Source organism: Solanum pennellii, chromosome 3, assembly GCF_001406875.1.
Source record: "Solanum pennellii chromosome 3, SPENNV200".
NCBI classification, from domain to species: domain Eukaryota; kingdom Viridiplantae; phylum Streptophyta; class Magnoliopsida; order Solanales; family Solanaceae; genus Solanum; species Solanum pennellii.
This window is the reverse complement of record NC_028639.1, coordinates 57,142,282-57,154,966: the sequence shown is the minus strand read 5'-3', so window position 1 is coordinate 57,154,966 and position 12,685 is coordinate 57,142,282.

Sequence of the window (12,685 nt, the reverse complement as noted above, 5' to 3'; positions counted from 1 at the left end):
AGTTGAGATAGCATATTCTTGTAGAAGCCCATAACTCCAGATATTTCATTCATACAGGTGACACTAAGATGTACGTGATCTGCGGAAGTCTATTGGTAGAATTGCATGAAGGGGGATATAGCAGATTTTGTGAGTGAGTGCCCCAATTGCCAGCAAGTCAAGGTAGAACATCAGAAAGCAGTGGGTATAACTCAAGAGATCGACATTTCTACTTGGAAGTGGGAAGTGATCAATATGGATTTCATCACAAGGTTACCTCGTACCTGCAGACAACATGACTTCATTTGGGTGATAGTTGATATGATGACTAAGTCTTCTTGCTTTTTGGCGATCAAGACTACAGATTTGGCTGAGGACTACGCCAAGATTTACACTAATGAATTTGTGAGGTTGCATGGGGTTCCTTTATCTATCATCTCATATAGAGGTCCTCAATTTACCTCTGATTTTTGGAAGTCATTTTAGAAGGGTCTTGGTACACAGTTTAACCACAACATTTCTTTCGCAAACGGATGGACAGGTAGAGTGTTCTACTCAAACCCTTATGTGATCGACTTCAAGGGTATTTGGGATGATAACCTTCCTCCTATTGAGTTCACCTACAACAACAACTACCATTCCAACATTCTGATGGCCTCTTATGAGGCATTGTATGGGCGTAGATATAGATTTCCTATTAGTTGGTTTGAAGTAGGTGAAACAACTTTGATAAGGCCAGATTCAGTCATTTATGTATGGATAAAGTGCAACTCATAAGACAGAGACTTAAGACAGACCAGAGTCGTTAAAAATCTTATGGAGATCTAAGAATAAGGGAACTAGAGTTCCATGTTAATGATTGGGTTTTCTTGAAAGTGTCACCTATGAAGGGAGTGATGAGATTTGGCAAGAAAAAGAAGCTCAATTTTGATATATAGGCCTTCATAAGATCTTGAAAAGGGTTGGCAAGGTGGCGTATGAGTTAGAGTTGCCAAACAAAAAAGTCGCGTCAGTCAAGGATCTGTGTAGGAGTCAGTCCGTAAAGGGAGCTACTTGGGAAACAGAAGCATCCATGAAAGACAAGTATCCTCACCTCTTTTCTTCCAATTCAACTCCAGGTTGAGGTAATATTTCCTCTTCAGTTTTTCAGTCATTCATGCATGAAATCAACCTTAGAATCATGTCCCCTCAGTTTGAACTTGCATTTTCAGCGTAATTGCATGTTCTTGGAACTCAATCTAGTCACAAACCTAGTTATCGGTGTTTAGTAGAAGGGATTGCAGATCTCTCCCTATATTTAGCTAGTTTAGTCTTCATTTGAGGACGAATATTCTCAAGGGGGAGATAATGTAACAACCAATATAAAAAACAGATCAGAAATCAACTTATCAAAAAAATTTGCAGGTGCAATCGACGGTCACCATCTACAGACCATAGTTTGATCTACGTCCCGTACTGTGGGTCTGTAGATTACCACTATAGCCCCTCCAAAACGTAGCTCGGAAAATCAGCTAAGTCTTGACCCATGGAGAGACCTATGGTCCGTATGTCAAACTATGGTCCGTACTCTGTTTTCGTGGATCTAGACCATATTACCGAGCCTCTAACATAAACTACGGATGACCAGCATGGACCGTCGTTCGATCTACGATCTGTAGGTATGACTGTAGGTGAAGGTTGTCAGTTAGTTAGGGGCAAATTGTTGTTGGGTCAACTTCAAATGGTCATAACTTTTAGCAAAAAAATGAATTAGGTGTCCTATAACCTACGAAATGATAGATTATTGAATCATCTTTCTAGGGCCACCGAGTTTACTAAAATCCAACCTTCGATTAAAAACTAATACCTATTTTAGTGAAGGCATGTCGAGCAGACCCAAATGACGAACCGTCGATAGAACGACATCCCATCAGTCCAGGTCGTCGATTGTTTCGACAACAATTATTTTAGGGGTCTTTGGTCTTTTCCTAGTTCGTTTAACCCCTAAGATACATTGTTTAAACCCTATATCATGATATTTTAGTCAGCTTAAGCCTAGAAACATAACTAAAACTTACCTAAGTCAAAATCATTAATCAAAACATAGAAAGTTAGAAGCAAGAGAAGAGAAAGGACCCTAGTTCAAGAATGCATCAAGGTTCCATCAGTTCCAGCCCAAAATCTAATGATTTCTCCATGGATTTAATCAGCAGGTATGTGGGATTTCACTAGTGGGTTCCTTTCACCCATTGGGTCCCTAGTTTTTTGTTAGTTTCTTGATTCCCTTATCATGATTAGACCTAGGGTTTCTAGAACTTCAACAGAATATCATGAATTAGTTAGTTATATATTCCAAATCAGATTATCATGTTATTACTCAGATTATTGCATGAATTTCAGAACCCTAGCTATGTATTTCTTTAGTTCTTGAATGACACATGCTAGGTCAGATATTTCAGTTATTTGTTATACATGCCTCAATTTTTAATTCATCATTATCAGATTAATTGTTGCATTCTCAGTTTTCATGTTCCGTTTGAGCTATCCAGTATGTACATAAATTTAGTCATAATGTGTTAATCACTTAATTAATTAGGAGTAGGATAATATCGATTTCGACTAAGGTTCAATGTACCCAAATTGTCCCAGAACTACTAGCGAACTAGGTTTTAAGTCCCCTTTAGAAACATCCATTTAGCGATCACGCCAGCATGCCTTTATACCTCTAGTAGGGTATATTGGATCCTCTTGATGGGGCATATACATCGGACTCCACATTTAGCTCATGTGGCTTTATTATCAATATTAGTAGCTCTCACAATTCAGTTAGACTCTATTGCATTACCATATTTATAGTTCAGTTAGTATTCAGCCTCAACATGTTATAAATGGTCATTGCATCCAGTTATATTAGAATTTAGTATATCATGTTCAGAATATTGTACTTGTTTTTGTGCTTTTTAAGTTATGTTTTATTTCAACTATACTCTATCCTATATGCTCAGTACCTTTCAAGTAATGACAATTACGTGTGTTACATTTTCTCATGATGTAGGTTCAAGTTCTCAGTATCCAGATCGCACTAAGATCGATTTTCGATCTCCAGTTCAGCAAAATCAGTGGTAAGTCCTCATTCTCCGAGGACAATAGTAATGAGCTTTCTTTCATTATTTTAGTCCTTTAGTTTCAATTTTTGCTAGACTTAGCTGGGGGCCTTCCCAGCATTTCTGATCAATTAGAGACTATTTGTAGCAGTTTTCAAATATCTTAGTTATAGCATATGGGTATTCCCCATCATTTCATTTTATTTATGATTTAGCTTTCACATCAGTTTATTATCTTTAGTATGCTCATGATCATGCAAACAGAGTTAGCTTGGGATCATTTGTGGTCGTAGGTCCCGAGTTTGCGTTCTCTGAGGTAGCTCGGGGCGTGAAAACTTTTTTCATTCCGTCTCATTCTATTGTTGCATATACTGGTACATTTTGTACAATTTAGTGTATGCTTATATTATTAATCATGTTTTTGAATATATACTTTAAACTTTGTTGTTTATGTTAATGTATATGTAAAGTTACTATTATAAGTATTTATTGGTAGAGATTAAATAGCAAATATTAATTGAATATTCAAGCAAGTTTTCTATATTGAAATTGTTGAAAGTACATTAAAAAAGCCCAAACAAGTCTCAAATTCTTCATCAACAACGTTATTCCTTCACAAACAATGATGTGATTTTGTGTTCTTCAGAAAAACATCTGAGAGCTAATGACTATGCATGCCCATAGATTTGGTTTGTATGTTGTTGTCTATTCCTAAAGTTTATTAATGTATATTATGAGTACTTTAAGGATTGAAAGTTGATTGAAGTGTTATTCAATGTTTTGAGGTATCTTATATCAAAACATAGGAACCTTTTTTGTTAGAGTGATTTGTTATTATCATTGGATATCTCATAGTTTAATTAAGGGAAAATTATATGGAATGACAAACATTCCTAAGTAATTATATAATAGGGGTATAGTTTAATTTAATTACTTTCTATGATTATAGTGTATTTTTTTTACTATAATTAATGGGGTCCACCACCTATTATATAACCAATAGTATAAAAACTTTTTTTTTTTAATTTTGTATATAATTTTACACAAAACAATATTATCTCTCCTATTCATATTCCACCTTTTTCTCCTACAATTAATATTTCTATTCGATTTGAATTTCAAATTGTCCAAAATTCAATTACTCCCTCCCGAAGTTGAATTCAATTTTCGCAGGTACTCCTAAATTTTAGTCGTTTTCTTTTTTTTCCTTATTCAACAATTGTATATGTATTGTGTTTCTTATATTTTTTCATATTTTTTTTATGAAATAATCGATTGTTTGTTCTTATTAGATCTCAAATTAGTCACAAAATAAATGAATCATCTTCGTCTATGAGGATTATCAAAGGTATTCTATTGCATGTCAATTTTGTTGACAATTTACCATCGTTTTCAATGGGTTTAACTCAAGATTTTGGGATTGATGTAGGGTCTAGGATAAAATCAAAACAAGTTCAACATGAACAAACAATGGAAGAATTGAGATCAAAGAAAAACTATGACCCTACGGCAGTTCAAGAAGTTATTAACAATGCTAAAGCTAAAGGCATTAAAATTGTACAAGGAGGAAGAAAGAGGAAAGCAGTAAACATTGATTCAGAGGAAAATGCATGTGAAGTTGACGGATCTGAAGAACAACATAATTATGAGGTAGTGGCTTAAAACACAAATTTAGATACAATTTTTTTGTTACTTAGATGCCAATATAGAAAAAATTATTGTTTAAGTAAATTTTGTATTCACGTAATTGTATATAGTATATTGCATGTTTAGTACACACATATTTTAGTTATATATTTGTATATGTGTCTGTGGATTTGATTACTTTATATATACTTTATATTATGTATAATGAATAATATACTAAGTCTTAATAGAGGTAATAGCATATTGTATATTAAAGGCTCATTATTATTTTTGTTTTTGTATATATATACAAAAGTAATTGGACTTAGTTATACAGATGGGAAAATTTCATATATGATTATAATTTGTATATTTTATTAGTTATATACAAGTTATTGAAGTTAGTATATATTAAGTTTATATACATATACAAAAATTGATCTGTCCATGACTGTTTTCAAAATTAACTGTTTCTGTATACATATATACTAAGTTTTAATAGTGGAAGTAGCGGATTGTATATTAAAGGATCATTATTATTTTTATTTTTGTATACATATATACACAAAGTAATTGGATTTAGTTGTACAGATGGAAAATTTTCATATATGATTGTAATTTGTATATTTTAGTAGTTATATACAAATTATTAAAGTTAGTATATATTAAGTTTATATGTTAATGGAGTATATACAAAGTCATTTAGACAGTTGTATATATTGCCATGTTTAACTACTATATTCATGTACACATATTAACCAGAATGCATAACTAAAATAGCCGATGAAGCCATTATCTGTACAATTATAAAAAAATATATATATATTTCAAATCATTCAAAGAGATCATATATACAATTAATACAACACTATTATACAATCAAATTACTGAATTGATTTTACGCTGATATTATTTTTAATATACAAGTACTACATCAATAAAAGTATATAATTGTATCAAAAGCAAACACTTACTTTATGGCTATATACAATTATCACCAACGATTACTTGTATTCGCTTACACTGATCTTCTTTATAATATACAAATACTCATCAACAAAAAGTGTATAATTGTACCATACGAAATTTCTGCTTAAAATAATCATATTTTGAAACCAGTTTAAAAAAAATAAATTACGACACCACAATAACGAACGCACATAAATCAAAATTTGTAAATCCAATAGAACATTGTATAATTATTGCAATAATAAACATGAATTTTCATCCAATGAACACTTACCTGAATTCGATTACAAAGAAAAAATAAAAAAAATTGATGAACTGTTGTTACATAAACAGCAAAAACAAGTTTATCTTTTGTTTCAATTGCTGTATAATTCTTATTTTTTTGAAAAAAAATTGAATTTGAACGTTTACCTTAAAATAGGGACGTTTACCTTAAATTATGGCATTATCTATATTTATTGTTAGCATATTAAACGCTTCAGTTACAAACCACTTTTTAAAATAAAATTATATAATAAAAAACAAAAGAAACCTTATATACAAAATTAAAGATACCTAAAATAACTAAACTATACCCATAGAATCTAATTAGGTAAACTATACACATATAATGTTATTTAATCAAATAAGTTTGCCATATATGAAATTTTCCCTTAATTTAACCCCTTTAATGTATGTTTTTTCTCGCTCTTTGTTTTCTCCTTACAATTGTATTATTTATTTTTTGTTTGATATGTATATAATCTCACTATGACAAAGATCTTCGTGTTTTAAATGTTTTTTTTGCCTTTCTCATTCAACTCTTCTAAATATTATTGAGGTAAGATATGACTATTTTAGTCAAGCTTAATTTGAAGAATATGAAACAAAATCTACACTAAAAAATCAAAGTAATATTTTAAGCTACAAAATATATGTCTATTAACATAGATTTATTGTCCTTCATGTCCCATGTCTTTGCTGAGAGTTCGAATTATCTAGGTTAGACTCATTTTTTATTTTTTAATGTTCGAGAATGTTTCTTTAACATGAGTCTAGAATTCAACATTTTAATCTATGTGTACTTTCATAATGCAACAATCATACATAAATATTCCTAAAAAAGTCGTAAAGTTGCATTGATGAAGCATGTAGAAGGGCCTTCCGTAGTTCAATGAAAAATGAATTTCTATGTGGGTCAAAAATATTATTTTTTTGTTGTTCCAAATATATATTTCTCCTTTTATATTTTTTTTCTTAGAATAACAAAGTAATAATAACGAAAAGTGGTGAACATTTAACCTCAGACAAGTAGATGAGTACTTTAAGGATTGAAAGTTGATTGAAGTGTTATTCAATGTTTTAAAAATGTTGGTAAAGTTTTTCAAAAGGTTAGAAAGATTAATTATGCCTACGCAAAGCGCGGGTAAATTACCTAGTATATGAGTAATTTGCAATATTACCAAACAAACAAACAAACAAACTTGAGGTGTATAAAATATGAGCCTGTTGCTAGGTGAGTTCAACACTTCAAAAAAAATGAAGGTGAACTGAGAGAAGCTGAAGGTGATATAACATATATATTTTACTGATAAAAGTAACGCTTTTGATCAGGTAATGCTTTGATAACATATAAGTTAGTGTTGATACAACATAATTATTCCTAATATTTGATACCACATTCTTGAATTTTCCTACAACGGGTGACATCCACGTAATGTTTTTTAGTAATATTTTAGGCCTTATTTAAAATCTATAGATTAAAAGAATTGTTTTTTCTCTATTCAAAGAAAGATCCTTATTTAAGCATTAGTTTGCATAATTATTAGGAAACAATTCAACATGTCCTGACTAGGCCTGGGCGTTCGGTCGGCTCGGTTCGGTTCGTAAATATCGGTTCGGTTTTTCGGTTTTCGGTTTGGCCAAATATGAAACCAAACAAAACCGAAATAAATTCGGTTTGGTTTGGTTATTATAAATTCGGTTTGATTTATTTCGGTTCGGTTTCTGTTTAACCAAATTTAATACAAAAAATGGTGAAACGGCCATCGTGATAACTAAATATCCACTTTCACTTCCCTTACTTCCAGTTTGTGCCATCTATACAAAATTGAAACAAACAACAAGAACAACAATCAACAAAGTTACAAAGATCAAGATTCAGGCATCTTGATACATTACTTCTCCATATTTGGATTAAAACAAATCGTTGGTTTTTTTCCTTTCAATAACTTAGTTCACGCATATTATAAATACACCACCCTCTCATCATAAGAAATTGACTACGTACTTGATGGCATACTAATTATATAGGAATATATCTACAATTATTTAGTAGTATAAGTTATGTTTTTTTAAAATGTTCAAAAAATAAAAAAAGGCATATTTTGAGTGTCACTAGGAGTAATATATATGTTCAAGAAAAATAATACCTTTTTTATATTTTGATGTACTCTTACGTTTCCCATTATAATTAATGACATATTTTATAGTAAAAAATATTATAACATGTCTAAACTTACACAGTTGAAGCAGAAATAGATTCACAATTTCCGAATTGAAGTTTATAAAGATTTAGGTAAATTAATACTACAATAATGATTTGTTTTTAATTTTTCTCCATATTTGGATTTGACAACAACCTTGGAATTCTATTTTGAGAGGAATTTTGAAGAAGCTGCTGTTTGTGGAAGTTTGGCACAAACTTGGTTATCTTCTTTCTTTCACCACTACTACTATTATTATTATTATTATTTATATTTTGGATGTGTTTTATAAAGACATAAGAAACTTACGAGTGACGAAAACGAGAGATGAGAGTTGAGAGATGAATGAGAGTGGTGGTTGTGGGCCTGTGGCGAGCCGGCGACTGGCGAGTGCTACTGGCTGCGGCGGCGGCTGGCGGCGTGACGGACGAACGCGGACGACGGTCGACGGTAGACGGTGGGTCGGTGGCAGTGGACTGTGGACGTGTTTGGTGTTTCAAAGAAGAAGTCAAGAAGGTTTCACTTTCAAAGAAGAAGGTTTCACTTTCAGTGTTAATTTAGGGATTTATCATTTAGGGAAATTGGCTTGGGGCTTGGGTAATTGGGTTATGGATATTTGGGTTAGGATTTAGGAATTTGAATAGTTGGGCTTGGGTTGAGTAATAAGAATTTATGTAGTTGGGCTTGGGAGGATTAGGATTTAGGAATGGGTTATGGGGTAACAACAAATAACAATTATGTATATATATATATATATATAATTTCGGTTTTTCGGTTAACCAAATTTTTAAATCTAAAAACCGAAAACCGAACCGAAATACCAAAATGTTAAAATTCAAAACCAAAACCGACCGAAATAACCGAAAAACCGAAACCAAAATTAAAAGTAATTCGGTTCGGTCGGTTTTTTCGGTTTGAACCATATTATGCCCAGGCCTAGTCCTGACAACAAGGAGCATCGTTGCATATGTTTGGTAAGGGACACTGAAATTTCTGAATCCCATCTCCCTTTAAGTTTTATTTAAGCCTACTTAGCTTCTGTTTTTGGCCAGTGTGCCTTAAGTTAGTATGTCGGTGAGATAGATTATGATTTCAGTGCCCCTTGCCAAGCATATGCAACAATGTTCTTTGTTATCAGGAGATGTTGAATTGTTTGTCTCGTACTAATGTAGACTAATGTTTAAATAAATATCTCTTGCTTTTGGTTGAGCAAAAGGAATTTTCAAATTTTATCGATTTCAAACAAATATCTCTTGCTTTGGATTGAGAACAAGGAATTCTTCAAATTAACCTTCATTTTTCTAAAATTTTGAACTCACCTAAGAACGGTCTCATTGAACACTATACTGATTAAAAATTTCTATCACAAATATATAGGGACAAAGAATTCTACCCTTACCTTAGGGTCATCAAAATGAGGAAGGATGAATTTCAGGGTCTTCAGTAGGGTAGCATATCTGAAGCATATCTTGTCTCGCTACGCTGCTCAACTTGGGGGAACTGAGGAGGAAAGGATTTGTCTTTATGTTAAGGGAGTAAACACTGATTTGTAGGCCTTATCTGTGCGCATGAATTCTACAGGAAATAACTTCAATAAGGTGACTGATTATGTGAAGAAATTGGAAGGAATTGGGCAGGACAAGGCATTGGCTAAAAGGTTAAAGAATGTGGGAAACTTCAGTGGTTCTTATTCCAAGGTTTGTGGTTAGCAGGTGTATTTAGCTCGTCCCATTCAGTTTGCTTTACTAGCTTCTATGGGTGGTTATTCCAAGGTCACACAACAGTCTCAAGCTAAGGTTGGTCAAGGAACTTCTTATTCGTCAGTGACCAGGCCCTAACTTGACCGAGGATGGTTCAACTGTGGTGAGCTGGGTTAATTTAAGAGGGAATGGCCTTAAAAGCAGGTGGACGGCCAAACGCAGCAACATGTACAAGATCATCCCTAATGCTGAAACAACATTATCATAGGCCATTACATTCTCAGGTATTACAACATTCTGATGCCTTAAAGCAGCATCAAGTCTTGACAGAGCCTCAAAATAAGGGTAATGAAATGAAGTTAAAGTAGGAACACGTTACACCTATCCCGCGTCCTATTTCCCCACCAATTCCATAAATAGAAGCCAGGATAAGACATTGGTGGGTTTAGATAAATGATGTAAATTGCTATTGTCCTTTCTTCAACTGTTTTATCCTTACTCTTAATATGTGCAGGTGGGAAGTTGATAAGAATGAGATATAAGACAAACTAAAAGAATTTTTACTTGCCAGAGCTACATTAGAAACCATAATGGACTTACCAACATAGGCCTTGACTATTTCAAGGCTCTTCTACAACAAGCAAAGGTTGTATGTTATTGATACAATGCTTATATGGTTAGGAATATTAAAAAGTTTTATTGTTTCTCATTAGTCACAAAAACAGTTATCACTGTTCACTGTTTTTAGAATTTGTTAGAAGCGGTTATTTCTTTAGTTTAGATTTAGCTTCCATTTCAATTCTATAAATACACATGTAATACAATTGTTAAGACATTGAATGATATATTATAAGGTATTCTCAGCTGAGATTTTATGGTCTTCTTCTTCGAGGTTCATCCTCCTAGTTGATATTATCCCTTCGATTACTGGTAATTGGATCAATTGATATCTGATCAGATGGTCCTCAGCTGAGATTTTATGGTCGTTCGAGACAAAAATTAAGACAGATCTTCATAGGAAATGGAGGAAAAATTGTCTCAGATTCAGGAACAATTGCAGAAGTTGATGGAAGGTATGGTGAATATGAATGATAGAAATGTACAGAAAGATATGAAATTAATAGAGATGAAGCAAGCCCTAGGAAATGCGAAATAAAAGGATAAAGAAAAGGATCAAAAAAGAGCAGAATCATCTACGGGTGGAGACAGCACACAAGGGTTTTGCGATACAACTGGGGATCTCTAAAATTCTAATGTTAAATTTCTTACCCGATGTTCTAAACTTGATTTTTCAAGATTTTCCTGGTCGGATTTGAGAGCATGATTGTAGAAGGTAGACCAGTTTTTTGACATGGATAAAGTCCCATATGATCAGAGGGTGAGAGTAGCTTCTATTATTTTCATGGTGAAGCTACTGCTTGGCATAGATCATATTTGAATTCTAGGAACTCAGTTTTAGATCCTTCTTGGACTGGGTATGTGTTGGCTGCTAATGAAAGATTCGGGGAGGAATTTGAAAATTCCATGGAAGCTATAAAAAATCTACAACAAGCTGAGGATGTTAGAACATATCAGGCTGAGTTTGATAGGTTATTGAATGGGGTTAATTTGTCAAACAAAAATGCTATCAGCTGTTTTCTAGAGGGTAAAAAATTGAGCTCAACAAAGTTGTTAGAATGCAAGCACCCAAAACCTTAATGCAAGCTTACAAGTTAGCTAAGTTGCAGGAAGAGGTTTTTGATGCTCAAGCTAAGTCTTGGGAAATTCGTAGAAACAACACGAATCAGACTGGTCTTTTTCCTACTCCAAATAGGTTTCAGGGTCTACAAAAAAACCTACATTTTCTAGCACAAATGTCAAGAAACCTTATGAACCAAATGCTAACAGATTCAGTAATGGTAATACTGGTAGAAGGTTATTGACTCCTGCTGAGATGGATGAGAAAAGGTCTAAAAGACTTTGCTTCTTGTGTGATGAGAAGTATGTGCCTGGGCATGTTTGTAAATCCAAGAAATAATTGTATTTTGTTGAAGTTTTGGAAGATGGAGGTAATCATGGAGGAAGAAGTGTTACAAGTAAATGAGTGCATGAAAATTTCCTTACAAGTATTTACTGGAAGTACAAGTTATTAAACAATTGAGTAATTATATACCATGAAAACAACCCTTACGATGCTTATTGACATAGATAGTACTCAAAATTTCATTGATGAGTAAATGACTAGGAAGTTAGGTTGTAAAGATTTGCCTATACATGAACAATCTGTAAGTGTGACTGATGTTAGGAAGGTTCAAACTGTTGTTGTGTTTAAGAACTTGAAGTGGTTACTGTAGTGTACAACTTTTTCTTCCGATTTCCTACTACTACCATTGGGAAATATTGATATAGTGTTGGGAGTGCAGTGGTTAAACACTTTGGGAAGGATTTTGTTTGACTTCAGAAATAGAACTATTGAGTTGTGTACTTGGGAAGAAAACATGTTTTAAGGGGAGCCAGTAGCCAAATCAAGACCACCGAGGCAAAATCCTCGAACAAAAAGAGTGATGAATCAGTTCAGGTCTTCATGCTTACCTTTGTGATTGATGCAACCTCTGCTTGGCAATGCAACAATATATAGGTATATCAAGGTACTGATATTCATCCTACCTTAACTGTTTTAATGGAACAATACAGATGCATCTTTGATATGCCTACTACATTTCCCCCTCATAGGTGCATCATTGATCACAACATACCACTCATTGACTCAGCTACTCCTGTTAACAAAAGGCCTTATAGATATCTAGGAATGAAGAAAAATATTATCGAGAAGCTAGTACATGAAATGCTAGGTCAATGTGTTATACAACCTAGTTCTAGTCCC